Source organism: Scyliorhinus torazame, chromosome 16 (genome assembly GCF_047496885.1).
Source record: "Scyliorhinus torazame isolate Kashiwa2021f chromosome 16, sScyTor2.1, whole genome shotgun sequence".
NCBI classification, from domain to species: domain Eukaryota; kingdom Metazoa; phylum Chordata; class Chondrichthyes; order Carcharhiniformes; family Scyliorhinidae; genus Scyliorhinus; species Scyliorhinus torazame.
Window position 1 is genome coordinate 133,792,747 of NC_092722.1, and position 13,750 is coordinate 133,806,496.

At 45.4% G+C, this 13,750-nt stretch overlaps 1 protein-coding gene across 8 annotated transcripts in view; it reads right to left on the reverse strand.

Moving 5' to 3' along the window:
* blnk (B cell linker) overlaps window positions 1–13,750 on the reverse strand; it is a 393,983-nt gene that overhangs the window by 72,050 nt on the left and 308,183 nt on the right. The window lies entirely within an intron of this gene.

A 13,750-nucleotide genomic window follows, 5' to 3' on the forward strand; every position in this document is an offset into this window, starting at 1 on the left:
CGCAATCTTGATAATGATAATGTATAAATACTGAGCTGATTCTCTGTGAAAGCGCAGACTTGGGACGGAATCAGCAGTGGTACTAACTGCGCTCTGACCTCAAGTTTCAGCCATTACTGCATGCAGTCTTTTTGTAAATAAAGCCGTGTTATTTTGCCTTAACGAGCGTTGAATCTTTCTACTACAGTCCAGAAGCAGGAAATTATTGACGTCAGCATTTGGCGCAAGCTACCAATAATCTGAGTGAATTCCGTGGGGGACTGAAGAAGTGATAGAACCACGACCCAGAGGGACGAGACGGACGCCGGCACAAGGTAAGATTCTCCTTGGTCTCTCTCTCTCTCTCTCTCACTCGGATTGGTGGTTTGACCCCTCATCCCTGACGGAAGTAACTAACAGGTGACGGTGCTCGAATCTAAATTGGACTGTTAGTACAGTACTTAGGGTCTGGGACCCGATTGTGGTTAGCCTTGGGTCAGGGACCTCTTGTTACGCAGGCTTAAGTTTGGGTCAGGGACCCTGTGATTTGACTTTGGTACCAGGAATTTCTTTGAACATTTGTTGCCAGGGGCACAGTATACTGATGTTATGGGACAGAGTTTAGACAAAACGGGGCAATTCCCCTCTATTTTTTATATGTTCTGAGACCCCTTCTCAAGAACGTAATTTCCGAAGATTATCTGCTGCGCTGAACAATAAATTGGGTAACGATATTTGGCCACTAGGTGGCACTTGGAACTTTGATAATTGCACTGCTGCAGAGAAAGCTATTTGGGAGAGAAATGCTGGCTTCAAATGGAAATCCTTAATTTCAGAGTGGAAAAAACAGTCCAATAAACGCCACGAACAATCACTATTAATGAGTTGGAGGGATAACGCCTGTAAAAGAGGGATTGATGAGTGTGTGGATGGTAAATCAAAGAATTGGGAAACTTTAAAGTAATAAGAAATCTGCAAGTAATAGACAGGTAGGGCTAGCCCATCAGATTAAACAAAAGGAGGAGCCTCCCAGTTGCCCTGGCATGCCGCTGTTTCCCTTCTCAGACGATACGGAGGAAGAGGAGGAATCGACCCATAGACCCTCCCTTTATCCAGCGCTCCCCGCTGCTTCTTTGCCACCGTCCCAAGTCCAGCCTCCCCCTTAAGACACATGTTACTCTTACTGTCAATGATGGCTCCAGTGCCAAATCCTTGGGATTTCTAGCAGCTGCACTACGAGGACAAGCTGATCCTTTCTTTACTGAAAGTCAAACCCTCCCCGCAGGCACTTTAGAATATTTTCAACACCCATTTTGCCTCAATGGCACATTGCACCACCATCATTCAGTCCAATCTACAATTTCGGAACTCCCCGCAGATTTATGGGCGGCCTCCAAACACGAAGTTGGTCTCACTAATGTACCTCCCGTCGTTATTAAAGTCAAGCCTGATATGTCCTTGCCCTCTATTTCACAGTACCCTTTACGGCCCGAGGCTGAAGAAGGAGCCTCGGTCATGATTCAATCGTTCCTTCAACAGGGAATTTTGATACCATGCCAATCGCCCTGTAACATCCCGATTCTTCCAGTTCCTAAGGTAGGAAGACCATCCGAATGACGTTTGGTCCAAGACCTCCGACGTATTAATCAGATAGTGGAACCCTTACATCCCATTTGCCCAAACCCGGCTACAATCCTCAGCAATGTTCTACCGGATGCGACTGTTTTCACCCTTGTTGATTTACAACATGCCTTTGTTGCGATACTCCTCGACCCTGAATCACAGTATTTGTTTGCCTTTACATTTAAGGGCAACCAGTACACTTGGACTAGGCTCCCACAGGGCTTCATTCATTCTCCAACCTTTTTCTCACAGGCACTGCACTCCCAGTTAGCGACATTATCACCCCCTGATGGATCCACCATTATCCAATATGTTGATGACTTACTCCTCGTCAGCCCTGACTTCATCGCTAATGAACGTGACACCGTTTATCTGCTCATCCGTCTCCACTCATGGGGATATGTGATCCCGCCCGCTAAAGTTCATAAAGGCCAACGACAGGTCAAATTTTTGGGTGTCCTAATAAGTGCTATTGATCGCTCCGTTACTCAGGACCGTATTAATCCTATATTGCAGACCCCATTTCCTACCTCGCCCAAGCAGGTGAGAGCTTTTTTTAGGACTGGTGAACTTTTGCAGACAATGGATTCCGAATGTTACTGTCCGTACTAAAGAATTAACTCCGTGCTCCTCTCAAAATGCTCCTCTTAAGTTTGAACTAACCAACTCGGCAAAGCAATCTTTTGTAACTCTCAAAGACGCCCTGGCTACCACCCCAGCGCTAGGACGACCTAAGTATGACAGACCCTTTCAGTTGTACGTTAATGTTCTTGATGAATGTGCCACTGGTGTCTGACACACGAGCACGGTGACCTGCGTCGCCCGGTCGCCTACTATTCTATGAAATTGGATCCTGTAGCTTGTGGTCTACCTCCCTGCACCCAGATTCTTACAGCTGTCCATTTGTTAGCGCAGGCGGCCTCTAATCTGACCCTTCACCAGCCAGTACAAATGCATACCTCGCACTCTATTGTGGCTCCCCTAACGGCTCAGCAATCCCAGCATCTGACTCAAGCCCGCTTGAGTCGCTATGAGGTTTCACTATTGTAGAACCCCTACCTCTCTTTTCATTACTGATCTACCTTAAATCCAGCTGTGTTCCTCGAACAGCCCCCCGATAACCTTGCTGACCCACCGCACGATTGTTTGCTTGGGAATCACTTCCTTACGCGCCTCGCCCGGATTTAATAGATCGGCCTATTGAAAATCCAGATCTCATTTTTTATGTTGATGGCAGTTCCTCCATTTCTCTCACTGGTATCCCACAGTCGTGATATGCTGTTGTTACAGACACTGACGTTCGGGAAGCAGCTGCCTTCCAGACCCCTGTCTCTGCACAAAAAGCCGAGCTATTCGCCCTTACTCGAACATGTATTTTGGCCGCAAATAAAAGTGCAAACATTTATTCCAATTCTAGGTATGCCTTTGGCGTGACCCATGATTTTGGCTGCTTCTGGCAACAACGAGGCTTTCTCACCTCTGCTGGAGCTCCCATTCAAAACGCTCTTTGGGTTAAAAATCTCCTCGATGCTATTCAGCTTCCTCATCAATTGGCAATTATTAAATGTGCTGCGCACACAAAGGGGGACACCCCTGTTCAATTAGGGAATGCCCGTGCTGATTCAGCTGCTAAGGCTGCGGCTATATCAGCCTCTCTGATTGTTCCCAGTGGGACTAATCAGGCTCTAAATCAGGTACCTGCATTAGGAACGAAGGGCATGCCAGAGATAACTGAGGTTCAAAATTTACAGAGGGACGCCTCTGATTCTGAGCGCGCACTATGGAAGTGAATGGGGTGTTTGCACTCCTTGACACGGGACCTCTGGCTTACTCCAGTTGGTCAAGTTTGTATTCAGAATTCTTTATTGCCGGTACTTATTGATTATTTGCATTCTTGTACTCATCTTGGCAAGGAGGGAATGGTACAGCTACTCCTGAAAACTTGGTGGCACCCAGATTTGAATACAGCAGCGCAAATGTGGCTGGATCGATGCCTCATTTGCATGAAACATAATAAGGGTAAAGGCATTAAACGCCCTCCAGGAACCACTCCCTTGCCAGATGGCCCTTTTGCCTGTATACAGCTTGATTTTATTGAATTACCAAAAGTACAGTGCTATAAATATTGTTTAGTAATAATCGATGTGTTTAGTAAATGGATTGAAGCCTTCCCCACCACAGATTCTACTGCACATACGGTGGTGAAGTTGTTGTTGACAGAAGTTATTCCTCGTTTCGCGGTACCCAAAATGGTGAGCTCAGACAATGGACCACATTTTGTGGCTCGGATCAGTACTGAATTGTGCGAACCACTCGTAATTAAACAGCAACTACACTGCGCGTATCACCTGCAGGCAGCAGGAATTGTGGAAAGAGCCAACGGGACTTTAAAAGAAAAATTATCTAAATTAACTGAAGAAACTGGGTTAAATTGGCTAAAAGGTTATACCCTTGGCACTGTTTCACATACGGGTGACTCCACATTCGCGGACCTGACTGTCAGTTGCAGAGATAGTCTATGGTCGGCTAATGAGGACTCCCTGGGATGCCCATGAAAAACCCCTGGAGGGAGTAGACCTCCATGTGATGGGGGAACAGATGCAGAACTATTTGAAGCAATTAACATTTTCTCTGAAGTTTCTCCACTCACAGGTGAAACAGGCACATCTCCCAGTGATAGCAGGGACAGCCGTCCCTCGATATCCAGTGATCAAACCCAGAGACCACGTGTGAGTGAAGAACTGGGACAGAAATAAATCAGGACAATGCTGGAGCGGACCTTTCCTAGTACTACTGACTACACCGACTTCTGTCAAGCTTGAAGGACGTTCAAGTTGGATACATCTATCCGATTGCAAGAAGATAGTCTCTAACCCAGATGAGAACACAGGGTGAAGATCTTCATTATAATTTTTGGACTCTGGATTATTTAGTCTCAATGGCCACTCGGTATTAAAAATACGGACTACCTGGGAACTGCATGCCAATACCCTTTATCTTTATCATATCTTTATGCTGAAAAATTGAATGTAAGCAAGTGTTGGGTTTGTACCCACATCCCCGTCCATTCGAGGGAAGGAATACCTCTCCAATCCCTCCCCTTTCATAACGCAGAGACAGTTGAATGGATTTTACGACAAAATCAAACAGGGATCAGGGGAGATATGGAAATATGGAGATCTGCTGGCTATGACATGACTAAATTTTCAGCTTCGTATCAACCTACCTATAATCATGCCTTGACTCCACCCTCCCTCACTGTCCACCCGTATAATGTTCAAGGTTCCATGTGTTTTAATAAGTCAGGGAAAGGAAAATCGATGGGGCAAAGTAGGTGCAACCTTACAGTTGACTGGCAAGGACCGGTACCAGGCATATCCAACAAGGGCATGTTTAACTGTGATTGGTCCCGGGTATGGAATATAACCTCTAATAGTTCATGGGGACAGACATCCCCAATCCCCTGAATGACATTAGCTGATGACTTTAAGGACTATAATGGAGCATATTTCATATGCGGCACTAAAGTATACCTGTGGCTCCCGATTGATTGGACAGGATCCTGCTTTTTGGGATATGTCATACCCCAAATGCGTCACCTCACCACCCTTAAGCACTATCCCTCATGAGCCAAAAGGACTATTACTAAAATGGAACAGTTCTTCATGATGGCCTTTCCATTGTATGGAACAGGCAAGGCAGCCAACAAACTGATCCACATAGCCTCAGCATTGGAACAACTGGCAAACGTAACGGCAGCAGAAACTGGACAGGCACTGGCCGAGGTCTCAGCTGAACTGGTGGCTATCCGGACTGTGGCATTACAAAATCGCCTGGCTTTGGATTATCTGTTAGCCTCGCAGGGAGGAACGTGCACTATTGTAGGTCGGGAGTGCTGTACTTATATTCCAGATGGCTCCTAAAATATCACTAACCTGGCCGACCATATTAAGAGACAGGCTGATCAAATTCAAGAGATTGGCAGTGAATTTCATGACTATAACCCGCCGGGTTGACTAGGGTGGTTGGGCCACGGATTATTTGAATGGATCTTTAAGGCCTTCATTCTACTACTACTAATGCTACTAGGGATAGAATTGCTTGGTTGCTTGTGTAAATGCATTTTCATCGAGTCATGGATATCCCTATTTAACTAGTTGTCATATGACAAAAGGAGGGAATGTGATGTTGTACGAATTAAGTAATGGCATGATGGGAAAACTGATCAACTATTCGGTACAATGTAAGAAATGCTGACCTGGCCACTTCAGTGTACCAGAGCCCTTTCTAAGGAATGCTAATCTAGCTATTCCAAAATGCCTGACCTCTGGAATTTCTGATAAGGCTAACTCGTCATAAGAACATAAAAACATAAGAACTAGGAGCAGGAGTAGGCCATCTGGCCCCTCGAGCCTGCTCCACCATTCAATGAGATCATGGCTGATCTTTTGTGGACTCAGCTCCACTTTCCGGCCCGAACACCATAACCCTTAATCCCTTTATGCTTCAAAAAACTATCTATCGTTATCTTAAAAACATTTAATGAAGGAGCCTCTACTGCTTCACTGGGCAAGGAATTCCATAGATTCACAACCCTTTGGGTGAAGAAGTTCCTCCTAAACTCAGTCCTAAATCTACTTCCCCTTATTTTGAGGCTATGCCCCCTAGTTCTGCTTTCACCCACCAGTGGAAACAACCTGCCCGCATCTATCCTATTTATTCCCTTCATAATTTTATATGTTTCTATAAGATCCCCCCTCATCCTTCTAAATTCCAACAAGTACAGCCCCAGTCTACTCAACCTCTCCTCGTAATCCAACCCCTTCAGCTCTGGGATTAACCTAGTGAATCTCCTCTGCACACCCTCCAGTGCCAGTACATCCTTTCTCAAGTAAGGAGACCAAAACTGAACACAATACTCCAGGTGTGGCCTCACTAACACCTTATACAATTGCAGCATAACCTCCCTAGTCTTAAACTCAATCCCTCTAGCAATGAAGGACAAAATTCCATTTGCCTTCTTAATCACCTGTTGCACCTGTAAACCAACTTTTTGCGACTCATGCACTAGCACACCCAGGTCTCTCTGCACAGCAGCATGTTTTAATATTTTATCATTTAAATAATAATCCCTTTTGCTGTTATTCCTACCAAAATGGATAACCTCACATCTGTCAACATTGTATTCCATCTGCCAGACCCTAGCCCATTCACTTAGCCTATCCAAATTCCTCTGAAGACTTCCAGTATCCTCTGCACTTTTTGCTTTACCACTCATCTTAGTGTCGTCTGAAAACTTGGACACATTGCCCTTGGTCCCCAACTCCAAATCATCTATGCAAATTGTGAACAATTGTGGGCCCAACACTGATCCCTGAGTGACACCACGAGCTACTGATTGCCAACCAGAGAAACACCCATTAATCCCCACTCGTTGCTCTCTATTAATTAACCAATCCTCTATCCATGCTACTACTTTCCCCTTCATGCCATGCATCTTTATCTTAAGCAGCAACCTTTTGTGTGGCACCTTGTCAAACGCTGTCTGGAAATCAAGATATACCACATCCATTGGCTCCCCGTTATCTACCGCACTGGTAATGTCCTCAAAAAATTCCACTTAATTAGTTAGGCACGACCTGCCCTTTATGAACCCATGCTGCGTCTGCCCAATGGGACAATTTCCATCCAGATGCCTCGCTATTTCTTCCTTGATGATAGATTCCAGCATCTTCCCTACTACCAAAGTTAAGCTCACTGGCCTATAATTACCAACTTTCTGCCTACTTCCTTTTTTAAACAGTGGTGTCACGTTTGCTAATTTCCAATCCGCGGGGACCACCCCAGAGTCTAGTGAATTTTGGTAAATTATCACTAGAGCATTTGCAATTTCCCTAGCCATCTCTTTTAGCACTCTGGGATGCATTCCATCAGGGCCAGGAGACTTGTCTACCTTTAGCCCCATTAGCTTGCCCATCACTACCTCCTTAGTGATAACAATACTCTCAAGGTCCTCACCTGTCATAGCCTCATTTCCATCAGTCACTGGCATGTTATTTGTGTCTCCTACTGTGAAGACCGACCCAAAAAACCTGTTCAGTTCCTCAGCCATTTCCTCATCTCCCATTATTAAATCTCCCTTCTCATCCTCTAAAGGACCTTAGCCACTCTTTTTTGTTTTATATATTTGTAGAAACATTTACTGTCTGTTTTTATATTCTGAGCAAGTTTACTCTCATAATCTATCTTACTCTTTATAGCTTTTTTAGTAGCTTTCTGTTGCCCTCTAAAGATTTCCCAGTCCTCTAGTGTAGCCACCTAAAATGGCTGATTCCCTATTAATTTGGCCAAAACCCGATTTAAAATGGCTAACCGAAAAGGCTGATGGGAAAAGCAGCCAACTGGACACAAACGGACAGCTGCAGACAGAATAGCGTATTCGGCTCTGGGGAAGTCGGCCCAGATCGATACCTAAGACTATTAGCAGCACATCAACACAGACATCTGCAGTTTAATCAGCTATCCCTGGGAACAATTGCAACATATTAGCAATTGAATGCCGGGCCAGACCTCTCGGCGCCTGCAGTGGCCGAAACAAAGACAGGTGAACGACCACCCCCCGATCAAGGAATCGCCCCATTATTGGAGCATATCGAACCCAGTGATTGGGAACAAGTCCAATCGCTTGGGACTCAGGGTCAAGGGCCGCCCCGAGAGGCGGGAAGCCCCTGGGCCCTATAAATTGAGGGGCCAAGTTCAGATCGATTTCTCTCTCCCTTCTTCTCCTGCTCGCAACCTTCGCAAGAACATCGACCAGAAACAGTAAGTCTGACTCCAGCGATCGCTACCCGATAGAGATTCCTAGCCATCGACCCGTATCAGCCTTTTGAATCCTGCAGGCCAGATCCAATTCGATAAATCATTTGTTTCCCTGACCTGGTGGGCCATCCCCAAAAGTTAAGTATTGGCCAGTAGTGGTAGGTTTTGATGTAGATAGTAGGATTATTGTGTAAGTATTGATTGCTGTACATAATAAATGATCGTTGATTTCAATCTTACTAAGTGGTGTGCTGACTTATTAATCATAACTCGAGCTTGAACCACGTGGCGGTATCAGAAAGATACCTGGCGACTCGTGAGCAAAGGTGACATAATCAGAGGTAATAAAACTAAGGCTAATAAGAGCAACACTAGTCTCCCACTAATCTTTGCTACTTTGTATGCTTTTTCCTTCAATTTGATACTCTCCCTTATTTCCTTAGATATCCACGGTCGATTTTCCCTCTTTCTACCGTCCTTCCTTTTTGTTGGTATAAACCTTTGCTGAGCACTGTGAAAAATCACTTGGAAGGTTCTCCACTGTTCCTCAACTGTTTCACCATAAAATATTTGCTCCCAGTCTACCTTAGCTGGTTCTCCTCTCATCCCATTGTAATCTCCTTTGTTCAAGCACAAAACACTAGTGTTTGATTTTACCATCTCACCCTCCATCTGTATTTTAAATTCCACCATATTGTGATCACTCCTTCCGAGAGGATCCCTAACTATGAGATCATTAATCAATCCTGTCTCATTACACAGGACCAGATCTAGGACCGCTTGTTCCGTTGTAGGTTCCATTACATACTGTTCTAGGAACCTATCGCGGATACATTCTATAAACTCCTCCTCAAGGCTGCCTTGACCAACCTGGTTAAACCAATCGACTTGTAGATTAAAACATGTTGATCATAACCCAGGGCGGTATGAATAAGACAAGATAAGGAATGGATGAGTCTCCTCCGACCTTTTAATGTTCTATCAAAGGACAAGATAATGGTATGAGGGATGAGACAAAGAGTCCGAGAAGATCAACAGGTCAGCAGGTTTATGACATTGCTTCCGTTTCTACTTCCGATCGAATTCCTGACGAAGCTGTAGTCACGCAATCTTGATAATGATAATGTATAAATACTGAGCTGATTCTCTGTGAAAGCATGGACTTGGGAAGGAATCAGCAGTGGTACTAACTGCTCTCTGACATCAAGTTTCAGCCATTGCTGCATGCAGTCTTTTCATAAATAAAGCCTTGTTATTTTGCCTTAACGAGCGTTGTTGAATCTTTCTATTACAGTCCAGAAGCAGGAAATTATTGACTTCAACATGACAATATTCCGGCAATAGTACTGAAGACTTGTGCTCCAGAACTTGCTGCACCCCTTGCCAAGCCGGTACAGCTACAACACTGGCATCTATTAGGAGAATGTGGAGAATTTCCCAGGTGTGTCCTGCATACAAGAAACAGACAAATCCAGCCCAGACAATTACCGCCCTATCATCAGCAAAGTGTTGGAAGGAGTCATCAGCAGGTGCCATTTATTCAGCAATAGCTTGCTCACGGAGCTCGGTTTGGGATCATTCAGCTCCTGACCTCATTACAACCTTGGTTCAAACATGGACAAAAGAGCTAAATTCCAGAGTTCAGGTGAGGGTAACAGCCCTTGACATCACGGCAGCATTTCACTGAGAATGGAATCAAGAAGCCCGAGCTAAACTAGAGTCAATGGGAATCAGGAGGCAAACTCTCCGCTGATTGATGTCATACCTGGCACAAAGGAAGATGGCTGTGGTGATTGGCGGTCAATCATTTCAGCTCCAGGACATCACTGCAGGAGTTCCTCAGGGTTGTGTCTTAGCCCCAACCATTTTCAGCTGCTTCATCAATGACCTCCCTTGCACCATAAGGTCAGAAGTGGGGATGTTCGCAGGTGACTGCATAATGTTCAGCACCATTACCGACTCCTCAGATAATGTAGCAGTCCATATCCAAATACAGCAAAACCTGGTAAATATTGTCAGGCTTGGGCTGACAGGTGGTAAGTTACATTTGCGCCACACAAGAGCCAGGCAATGACCATCTCCTACAAGAGAGGATCTGGCTATCGCCCCCTGATATTAAATAGCATTACCATCACTGAATCTCCCACAATCAACATCATGGGGGTTACCATTGATCAGAAACTGAACTGGACTAGCCATATTAATAATGTGGCTACCAGGGCAGATCAAAGGCTAGGGGTGGGGTTCGATTTCCGCTTGGGTCACTGTCTGTGTGGCGTCTCCACGTTCACCGCGTGTCAAGGTGGGTTTCCTCTGGGTGCTCTGGTGAATTGGACATTCTGAATTCTCCCTCAATGTACCCGAACAGGCAGTGTAGCGACTAGAGGTTTGTAACTACATCGCAGTATCAATGTAAGCCAATTGTATTTTTAAAAATAAATTTAGAGTACCCAATTCATTTTTTTCCAATTAAGGGGCAATTTAGCGTGGCCAATCCACCTAGCTTGCACATTTTTGGGTTGTGGGGGCATAATGTAGCCATCTGGAATGGCCACGTCCCGGTTACAAAATGGACTCACAAAGAATGCAGGGACAATTGGACAATGCTAAGAAACAAGCAGGTGCAAGCTCTGTCTGTTGATTAGAACCTTAAACTCTCAGGCAGGACAGAAACTGCCAAGCAATCTACATACTAACGAGCCATCTCCGGGGACAAAAGGGAAACATTTAGATACACAATGTTAAGGCAGACTCCCCGGCACCAGAAGAAGGTAAGCCAAAGCAGACTAAAAGTCACCAGGACACGCCCAGCGCTCAGGGAACCACCCCTCTATTGGAGGAAAATCGATACGACTGATTGGGAAAGACCCAATTAGTTGAGGCCAAGTTCAAGGCCCGCCCCAAAGTGCGCGAAGCCCTTTTCAGTATAAAAGATATTCCCCAAGGGAACCAACCTCTTGAGCAAACATGTTTAAATAGAGCCAAATTAAGAACCAACCAAAAGTTAGCAACATTTACTGGCGACATAGAACATAGAACGATACAGCGCAGTACAGGCCCTTCGGCCCCCGATGTTGCACCGAAACAAAAGCCATCTAACCTACACTATGCCATTATCATCCATATGTTTATCCAATAAACTTTTAAATGCCCTCAATGTTGGCAAGTTCACTACTGTTGCAGGTAGGGCATTCCACGGCCTCACTACTCTTTGCGTAAAGAACCTACCTCTGACCACTGTCCTATATCTATTACCCCTCAGTTTAAAGCTATGTCCCCTCGTGCCAGCCATTTCCATCCGCGGGAGAAGGCTCTCACTGTCCACCCTATCTAACCCCCTGATCATTTTGTATGCCTCTATTAAGTCTCCTCTTAACCTTCTTCTCTCCAACGAAAACAACCTCAAGTCCATCAGCCTTTCCTCATAAGATTTTCCCTCCATACCAGGCAACATCCTGGTAAATCTCCTCTGCACCCGCTCCAAAGCCTCCACGTCCTTCCGATAATGCGGTGACCAGAACTGTACGCAATACTCCAAATGCGGCCGCACCAGAGTTTTGTACAGTTGCAACATGACCTCCCGACTCGGGAACTCAATCCCTCTACCAATAAAGGCCAACACTCCATAGGCCTTCTTCACAACCCTATCAACCTGGGTGGCAACTTTCAGGGATCTATGTACATGGACACCTAGATCCCTCTGCTCATCCACACTTCCAAGAACTTTACCATTAGCCAAATATTCCGCATTCCTGTTATTCCTTCCAAAGTGAATCACCTCACACTTCTCTACATTAAACTCCATTTGCCACCTCTCAGCCCAGCTCTGCAGCTTATCTATATCCCTCTGTAACCTGCTACATCCTTCCACACTGTCGACAACACCACCGACTTTAGTGTCGTCTGCAAATTTACTCACCCACCCCTCTGTGCCTTCCTCTAGGTCATTGATAAAAATGACAAACAGCAACGGCCCCAGAACAGATCCTTGTGGTACGCCACTTGTAACTGAACTCCATTCTGAACATTTCCCATCAACCACCACCCTCTGTCTTCTTTCAGCTAGCCAATTTCTGATCCACATCTCTAAATCTCCCTCAATCCCCAGCCTCCGTATTTTCTGCAATAGCCTACCGTGGGGAACCTTATCAAACGCTTTACTGACATCCATATACACCACATCAACTGCTCTACCCTCGTCTACCGGTTCAGTCACCTTCTCAAAGACGGGACTCGACTTAGAAGAGGCCTAACCACTCCGAGAGAACCCAAAATTTGAATTGAGAATCCAATTGGAAACAGAAAAACCACAAGCGTCAAAATAGTACTGATCAAGCCTCTAAGATTAAGAAGTGTGTTAATGCATGCGTACCAACAGGGATATGAGGTAAACCTGAGAGATTTTGTTGCGTAAAACTGTCGGGAGTTTTGTAGGCCGGAAATTAGCGTGAGCATCACCATCACCACTTTATCACCCCCTGTTTCAAATTCAGTAGAGAACCTAAATAGAGAAAATGGCAGTGAAGGCAATGGAACCCCAGGAATTTGAGGTCGCAGCGATCAGTAGAGTAGGACAGTGTCCCGTTTGGGAAGATGAGATCAGGAAATATCTCAAAGGGAAAGGATAGCCCCTCTGGAGTGAATTCTGCAATAATGAGGAAACAGGACCCGGGAGTATAGGACATGCTTGGTGGGAGAACCTGTCAGAGATCCACAAGAAGAGCTTGGGAAAAGCTCGCAAGCCGATGGTAATCGTGTCCTGTTTGGCACAATTGCGAGGCACAGAGGATGTCGTTAGGACGCTCCGTAGAGAGATAGAGGAGAGAGACAGAACCAGTGAGGTAGACGTGAGTGAGGTAGAGAAAGAGAATCAAGATTTAAAAGAGCAGTTAGCAGCAAGGGACAGTGAGGTGGATGATGCCAAGGGGGCACATCAGTCTTGTCTCGCGCATTTGAACAGTTTTCAGACACAATATAAGGCCTACCAGGACACGCAACGTGCGGTCTTGGTAAGACAAGAAAGAGAACAGCTCATTGAGAAATTGCAGAAACAGTGCAATGATTTAAAAGCAGCCCTACGAGCACTCCATACTTCCACAACGGAACAAAGGCAGAGCTCCATTGACCACACAAAGTGCCGGAAGCAAATTGCAGAACTGCAATCTCTGTTTTCCGTTCAAAATGGATTTCAAAGTACATTCGGACCCCAATTAGATCAAGAAAGCGGCCCCGATTGGAATTAAACGAGACTGCCCATAGATACATACATGGGACATGTACGCAGGAAAAACCCCAGAAAAGGAAAGCGCCCCAACCCCCAACTGAACAG